Genomic DNA, 8,909 nt, shown 5'->3' with positions numbered 1-8,909 from the left:
AGCACCAGGGGTGGTCTAACCCATAAGAAGAAGGTGTGTGATGCAAAACACTGATCGACATGCATCACATGGTTTTAGGAAAGAATCTTGAAGATAGGGAAGGATTTGTTCAGATATGATAGATATTTTACTCCTTGTAAATACTTACCATATACCCGAATAGATCTAGATCTAACTGACTTGTAACCCTGCCTCCCAGACTATATAAGGCAGGTAGGGACCCCTCTCGAAATCACCTCATATTCAATACAATCTAACAAAGACACAAGACATAGGGTATTATGTTGATTAGACGGCCCGAACCTGTCTAAATCATTGTCTTTGCGCCTTGTGTCACCATCTGGTTCCAATTACACGCACCTCCACTGATCATCTACTACCGTTGGTATACCCCTCGGTAGACTACTGACTAGATTTCTTTGACAGCGGCATGCCAGGTAGCAGGTGTGCATGCTGATCCCATGGCAAACTAGATGGCGTACCTCAAGGTCAACATCATCTATGACAAATTGGCATCTACCAGCAGCGGCGCTTGATGTACCAATTGGCTTCTCCGACCAGATTGAATGTGGCTACGACAATGATCTCTCCGTATCTGATCTGCCTAAGACCGACCAGTGGCATAATGACAATGTTGCCTGGACTACTTGTTTCGATCGCCTGCCGCATCGCAATGATCGCCACATAGAACAACGCTATGACGATCGTGATCGCTGCCATGACGACAGGCTAGAAAGCTCGAGGGCCAGGCAATTTTGTCGACACCGACCAGATAGCGTCATACACCACTGATCAGACATTTTGACTAAAGCTAAGTACATCTACTATATCTGCATTTAATACAGCTTTCTCCAATTATTTTCTCCGAGTTTTCACCATGTTTCTCCAATTATCATTTCTTCGGTTATGTTCCATTATTAAATGTCTCCATGTTTAATATCTCCATGTTTAAGATGTTCCATAATGTAATATCTGACTAGTTGATCAGACTATTCGGCGCTCACTTCGGCTCAGCGCTCACTTCGCCAACCAACTGGTCGGATTGTCTGTCGCTTCATTATCAGCTATGCTTAGGGAGAACTAGATGGGGATTTTCCATCATCATCACCATCTGTGGCGATGACTCAGCTCTGTGAGATGGCAATCTCAACTCAAGGCTTCAAGGCACATCACTCTTCGTAAGGATTGATCTGATCTCCTACTTTTATCCAAAAAGCCTGGCTTCTCGTGTGGAGTACGTAGGGCGATCTATACCTGCCACCGAGGTGCATGTACTCGATCGAGCAAGACAAGCAACCTCGACAACACTACCATGCAGCATGAAGTCCTATTTCTACGATTGAAATGCCAGAGTTCTCCGGAGGTCTAACACTACACTTTGTCGGCACCTATCAAGGAGATGGCTACATGTGACAAGCCAGCAGCATGCAGGTAAACTTCAAGAATTCAGCTGCATCACCCGACATCGACTCGTCATCATCCTTCGGCAGCACTCGTCAGCCCTCATCGATGGCTCGTGTGGTCCTCATTATGACTTGACATTACGAGGCAACTCACGGCGATGGATTGTGATTTTCACTAAGATCAATGTCAACAAGCAAAGGACGATGTATTATCTACAATACCATGCAAGATAAGTGAACAAACCATCATGGTGTTTTGATTGCTTCTACATACAGCCTCGAGCATGCATGCAAAAATTCCCTTGCTACCAATCTACACTCACGAGACGTGACTCCAACGTCATCAATCCAAACGAGCTAAGTCATGGTTTTTTCCATTGAATATTCTAACATATATATAACTTTATCTACCTTGATAACTGTCAACAACAGCGGCAGCCCTATGCTTTCTCTATTTGTTTTCCATAATTTTCCTCAAATTACTTATTTCTCCATGCTAAACATCTTTAAGATGATGTATACTATCGCCATTCAAATTGGACTGCGCCTTCGCCTCGGTCAGACATGCTCAAGGGCTTTGCCTTCCCATGCGAATTGACTCCGCTAGGCTCCTTTATGCATGTTTGCCTATGACTCTGCGTAGCCACCGTGCTGCTAAGCCACCAAGCCACTCGAGCCACCGAGCCACTGAGCCACTGAGCTGCTGAGCCACCATGCCGCCCAAGCCGCCATGCGAGCTGCTAAGCGAGCCGCCTGAGTCATAATCAAGTCGCGTTACACCGCGATGGTGATCGCTGTGAAGAACTGTGTTGTGACAACAGCGACCACCACCATGGAGATAGGCCAAAAAAGCTCAACGGCTGGGCAATTTCATCACCACCGAATAGTCATGTTCTCATTCGTGTTGACCAAAAGTAGCCCTATCCTCGATTTAGAGCCCAAGTATGCATGAGCCGTAGTGCTCCACACCATGGGCGATCGGCAGTGGCTCCTTGGTGATGCCTATATCCCCAAGTAAGCATGAGCAGTAGCGCTCTGTGCCATAGGCGATCGGCAGCGGCTCCTCGACGGTGCATATATTCCTAAGCGTGCACAAACATCTCAGGATAGAATGTCCCCCACATCTCATCGGTACAGTGCTTAGCACTCTCCATGGTCTCAAATTTTTGCCACAGTTCTCCAATTTTTGCCACGATCTCCAAATTTTGCCACCGTCTCCAATTTTCGTCATGATCTCCAAATTTTGCCATGGTCTCCAATTTTCACCACGGTTCTCCAATTTTCTCCACGATCTCCAATTTTCGCCATGGTCTCCAATTTTTGCCACGGTCTCCAATTTTCGCCACGGTCTCCAATTTTTGCCGTGGTTCTCCAATTTTTGCCATGGTTCTCTAATTTTTGCCATGGGTCTCCAATTTTTGCCACGGTCTCAAATTTCACTACGGTCTCCAATTTTCTCCATGGATCGCCAATTTTCAACATGGGTCTCCAATTTTCGCCATGGATCTCCAAATTTCTCCACGGTCTCCAAATTTCTCCATGATCTCCAATTTTCGCCACGATCTCCAATTTTCATCACAGTTCTCCATTTTCGCCATGTTCGCCATGGTATAGTGCTAAGCACTCTCCATGTTTTCCAAATTTCACCATGTTCTCCAAATCTCTCCATGTTCGCCAATGTTCGCATGGTATAGTGCTAAGCACTCCCCATGTTCTCAAAATTTCTCCATGTTCTCCAAATCTCTCCATGTTCTCCAATTTCGCCATGGTATAGTGCTAAGCACTCTCCAAAGTTCACCATGGTTAATTGCTAAGTATTCTCTCCATTTTTAAGTGCTCAGTACTCTTTAAATTTTACTCCTATGTCCAGTGCTAAGCATGGAGATTTCATTCTTTATACAAATATGAATAAATATCAAATAAACATAAACTGCTCTATAGGATATAAAATTCACCGATACATTGCTCTTGATGAACTCCACTCTGTTTTCTTCATCACCGACTTTATATATTTTATTTTTAAATCACGTACTACCCGTCCTACATATTTATATTGTAGGATCATCGTCTAGGTGGTCGCACCATCTGGCCTTCGGATTTCTTCGCCGATCAACTGGTCGAACCACTAGGTTCATGACTTCGTCGCTGACTAGTTGGTTGGACCGTTTGGCATTCACTTCTACTCGGCGCTCACTTCGCCACTGACCAGTTGGTTGGGATACTTGGTACTTGATTCTTCGCCAACCAACTAGTTGGATTGTCAGTCGTTTCATCGTTAGTTACGCTGGGGACTCACCAGCTAAGCTAGGGACTTCATCTGCCAATTTGCTTGTTGGCTTACTACGTTTTGCCAATGTTGCATGTCATGTGTGATATCCAGGTTTTCCATGTTGTCCAGATCAGGGAGCTGATCTTGGGCGGCATGTTAGGGGTTTTGATAAGTATATCTATTGCAGCAATCCAGTGGTAAGCAACTTCTGTTTTCTCCATGTTTTACCGCTTGGTATTATTGAATTTTTCTCCACGTACCCAGTGCTAAGCGAGGGGACTTCATCCTTTACACTTCATTCTTTGATCTTGCTACAAGATGTTTCTTTATCTTATAGCAGGCTTGGGGGACTAAGTGTGTACACTTCACCTTGTGGTGAATGCACTATTTTTTCTTCTTACTAGTTTTTAGCTAAGCTGGGGACTAGCTATGCTCCTGGCTAAGTTGGGAGTTGGTTGTCCTAACTAAGTGATTGTTGAAATTCTTTGATCCTGACACCAGGTGTTTTCTTCACCTACTATCAGGCTCGGGGACTACTATAACACCTCAATGTTATGGTTGCACTAAAACACTTGCATCACATGAGCATGTGCATCATCATCTCATTCATAAGAATCATACCATGATGCATGTTATCATTTCATGTGTATTTCTATTTGAATTGCTTGGTTTTATGCTAGCATTTGTGTGTGCTCATGTGTGGTCTATGCAAATGCATGTCAAATGTCCTCTTAAACAACTTAGCTACACTTAGAATGTCATTAGGAACAATGTTCATGTTGACCATGTTGCCTAATTATGCTTCCAAGTAATAGTTTGACTTGTGTTGACCCCTAGAGCTCTTTTGTTTGACTGTTTAAAAAGTATAGCTTTGTGTGTTTGCATGGCTGTGCGCCCTTAAGTAAAGTTGTAGGAAATTTTATAAGGAACAAAAGTTATTTTATGACCATCTCATGAAAATGTGCAGAACATGCTCAAAAAGGGCCCACAAGTCAGTTTTGGGGGCTAGTTGTCTGAGAACTGATTTTCAGTTTCATGTATTGATGTTTGGAGCCTTGTATCTCCCTAACCAGGCCGAACCAGCTCATGCTCCAATTGGCAAAGTTGAAGATCTCACTTGGTACTATAACTTTGTCAACTACACTTTAACCTGGATCGCCACAGTTTCAGAGTTTGAACGCTATGAAAGTATGCTGTCCGGCTAGAATCGATGCTCTGATAGCGCGCTATAGTGACCCGACCGGTTCAGAGTTTCAGCGCCACATGGAGGTCGCGCGTCGCTGTCGGCGCGCTCGGTCAGGCCATGTTGGGCCGTGGAGTGCCTACTCAAGCCCCACACTCGCCCGTGACCGTCCACGCTCGCATTTCCATTCACTGCTTCCTCCTTCGCCTTAGCGCTCACCCGCAGCAGCTCCGCAGCAGCCGCAGCTGCTCCACAGCAGCCGCAGCAGCTTCGCCGATGCTATTGCCGGCGCCAGCTCATGTCTCATCGCTCCTTCGCCACCATAGCAGCGTCATCATACTCCTACCACACCACCGTGCCTGCATTGCTCGCTAGCTACGCTTGGTAAGGTCTCAGCATCGTGCATGGCCTCGCCGGAGTATCGCCGATGTGCCACGACGCCGTGGCCGGGACGTCTCCGACCGCCTCTAGCTGTGACAGTGGATGTGTTAGCTTCGCCGTAGTATGTAGGAGCTCAACGTAGCAGTAGATCGAGCTATCATGGCCAGCACCAACGTCTTGCCATCGAGCCGCTCCGCCGTGCCACCCTACTCGCCGTCGTCACTGTTTGTGGCCGCGATTGGTCCTAATAGATAGCCTAGCGGGTGCGCCAGATCGTGGGTATGCTTGTAGTGCCAGTGCCGTCGTCAGTGAGGGTCGTCGTCAACGAACTCCACCGATCCCATGCCGTTCCGTGCCGTTCCTCTGCTTTGCTTTCGCTGACAAGCGGGCCCGGCTGACCGATGGGTCCCGGCTATCAGTGACTTAAGGACTGAAGATAGTTCATTTATTTCCAGATTTACATACAACTTTGGAAAATCATAAGTGGAGTTTTAGAGGTCTAATTTTGGTGAACCAAATTTTGTGGTGTTCCTCATGAAGTGTATTATTTATTAAAAATATAACATGAGCACTTGTAGTAAGGTTTCTGGAAGAATTAAATTGCAACTTGAAATATGTTTTTTAATGGATGCAAACTTGCTTAACTCATATCTAGAGTTCCTGTGATCCAAAAATTATAAAATTTGGATGGTGAGCTCTTCTTGATGAGTAGATGCTCTGGTAAAAATTTCAGAATCAGTGCATGAATAGTTTTTGAGTTATTAATTTCCCTTTTATCATTAGATGATCATTGTGTGAATTTTAATAATTAATCTATGAATCCAATGCCCATAAAATTTATTGGAAGTTGTCCTGGTTCCTTTAGGATGCTAAGAAAAATATGAAATCTGTTGTTTGACACTTTTCAATAGGGTTTCTAATTTAGGCCAAAATCAGCCTCGCTGCCTTGTTATTTTTGTGTAGGATGTTTCTATTGGTAACTTTGGGTGAAATTTTTACAGTAGCCTACTTGGAGCAGGTAGTACCTACTGTAATTGTTGTAGATTAAATGGTGCAGTTTCATATATGTTTATTATTCCTCTTAAATAATTAAATAAATTAAGAAAGGCATTAAAAGAAGTGAATTAGTGGTGAACACCTTACTTCCTGGTGTTCTTTTTATATGTGTGTTGAGTTAGTAAAGTTTGTTTTGTCCATTTATGTGTTTGCAACATAAGTTAATAATTATTTTTGTGCATTATGTCTTTCTGGACAGTTCTAAGAACTTTACAAAGTTCACCATCATAATTTGGTTTTCTGGGGATCACGTGAATACCAAAGTTGTAGTTAACTTACTAAACTAGCTTGTGTTAAAAATTGGTGGCATTTGGCCAAGTAGTTTAGGAGATATGGCTGTTCTCAGTTTGAGTCCAGTTTTGGCTGCTCTCTGTCTTGTGAGGACAGATTTATGTTGTTAAGTGATTTCGACCTGATAACATTTGGAATCATGCCTTGAGGTCTGAAAATGAAATTTAGACAATTTCATAAGCTTTCCAAATTGTCTTGTTTCATGTCATTTGGATTTGTAAATCTCCAGTTATGGTCAAATTACTATGCTGCTGTATATTCCCAGCTTTGCTGAAATGTGAATGATGGTGTGAATGCTTTGTAGCATTGTTCTTGTTGATTGTTTAGGTGCTAGGCTAACTTGAGAAAATGCTTAGGTGCAGGTGCTTGGTCCTTAACTGAAGAGGAGCAATTGTATATTAGGTTGTCTAAACTTGGTAAGTTAAAGTGATTTGAATAGAGCTTAAGTTAGAATATGTGTACTGCAGTAAGCATGTGCATTCCCCGAGCATCCCTAACTTCGTTCATGTGTATCCATGATATTTATCTTGTGCATACATGCAATAGGTGTGCCAGAGGGAGTGATGCTTCTGGAGTTCGAGGGAGCGAGCCAGGAGGAGGAGCCTGAGGTTCAGGCAACCGACGAAGCAGCCGCCGAGGAAGAGTTGCCCAAGTGCCCTGACAACCGCCCATCCTCTTTCCTGAAAGGCAAGCCCCAGAGCATTCTAAGTCTCCCATGTTTTTACAAATATCTTGAGTATCTTTTATTGTTGATGATGCATTAAGTATAGGAACTGGTTAGAACCAATTGTTGCATTATATATCTATCCTTGTCTAGATGTCGCACTTGAATCCTATTTAAGTTCAGGAATGGGTTAAATGCTTAGCCATGCTTAGAGCGGTAGAAGTCGGGTGATTTCTGTCACCTGCGAGCTTTAGGATGAGGTGGGTCACGGTTGGCTATATTTGCTATCGTGGAAAAGAACCATGTTAATAATGAATTAAGACTGGGCGGAGTCTTGTGTAGGGTTGGACATAGTGACTCCGTCTATGTCGTTTAAGGACCGATACGCTGTACGTCCTCATGTCATGTTGAACGCAGCCTAACACTTAGCTGGCCGGATAAGTCATTCCGACCGCAAAGCGTAGTAGTTCGACTCAGGCCAGGAACCGAGGGGATGTGCGCATTCTGGAGGAAGTAAGGATGTGCTTGGGGACATTGGCGTGAGTCCAAGGGGTCAGGTGTTTAAAAGTCCTGCACTTCCTGGCAGAGTGTCACCCTTGAGAATGCGGTGCTGTCCGGACCCATGACTTTTCTTTTTTTTCTCCTAAGTTGTACCAAAGGTGACTTGATTGCGACCCTGACGAGGGAAGCAGGGTTTGTGTTAGGAATACCCCTCTAGCTGGATAGGAATTGATTCAAGCCGCCGTCTCTCCCGGATAGTGAGAACTTGACTGAGCAGCGGCAACGTAGATTCACTTAATTTAACGATATGGTTAAATGGAGGATGATGATAATGTTGCCATAGTTTATACCTGCTATGGTTAATAATGTTTGCATCTTAATCAAGTGATTGCTTAGTACAGGTGCTAATATAGATGATATGTTAACGGCTAAAAGTCACTGCTAGCTCAGGTTAAGAGTTGATCATGATTACTTATGCTTTTCCGCAAAGAGAAGGTGTCAGCAAGATCCACTAAATTAAGCTATGTATGATCCTTGGTGTCAATTATTTTTGGTTTCCAATGGGTAAGTCTGGCTGAGAACATTTTTGTACTCAGGGTTTATCCCTTCTTGTTGCAAATGACCTTCTTTATCAGGGCTTCTGTAAGTACTATCTCCACCCGACGGGTGACGAAGACTAGATCACGGGCATGATCTCTGTTTATCTTATCCGAATGCTAATGTGGGATATGATCGGCAAGATGGTACTTGTATTTGAACTCATGTGTGTGAGTTCAACTATTTGCTTCCGCTACTTTACAAGACTTGGTTTGTAATAACTATGACTCCGATGTGTTGTAATCTATCTGCGAACTGTTGGTGAAATATTCTAACGTGTGATGTGTTATGTTGAATCACTACGATCTTGGTTGTATGCAAGTTGGTTTGAAATCCTTCATGGTTTCAGTTGACTACCGGGTTTATATGGGCTCAAGTGCAAGAATTTGATCATTTCGGTGATCATTTTTGTACTTGTGCTCTTATAAATTAGACGGTTCTGTTACAGCTGGTATCGGAGCTAGATTCAACACTAAACATGTCATACAGGTATTTGAAAACAAAAGCTTTTATTGTGAAAATGTTTTTCCATCTTATAGTTATATATAAGTGTTTCAAAATCTA

This window comes from Miscanthus floridulus, chromosome 19 (assembly GCF_019320115.1).
Source record: "Miscanthus floridulus cultivar M001 chromosome 19, ASM1932011v1, whole genome shotgun sequence".
NCBI classification, from domain to species: domain Eukaryota; kingdom Viridiplantae; phylum Streptophyta; class Magnoliopsida; order Poales; family Poaceae; genus Miscanthus; species Miscanthus floridulus.
The sequence above is the reverse complement of the archived record's forward strand: the minus strand, read 5'-3'. Positions refer to the sequence as shown.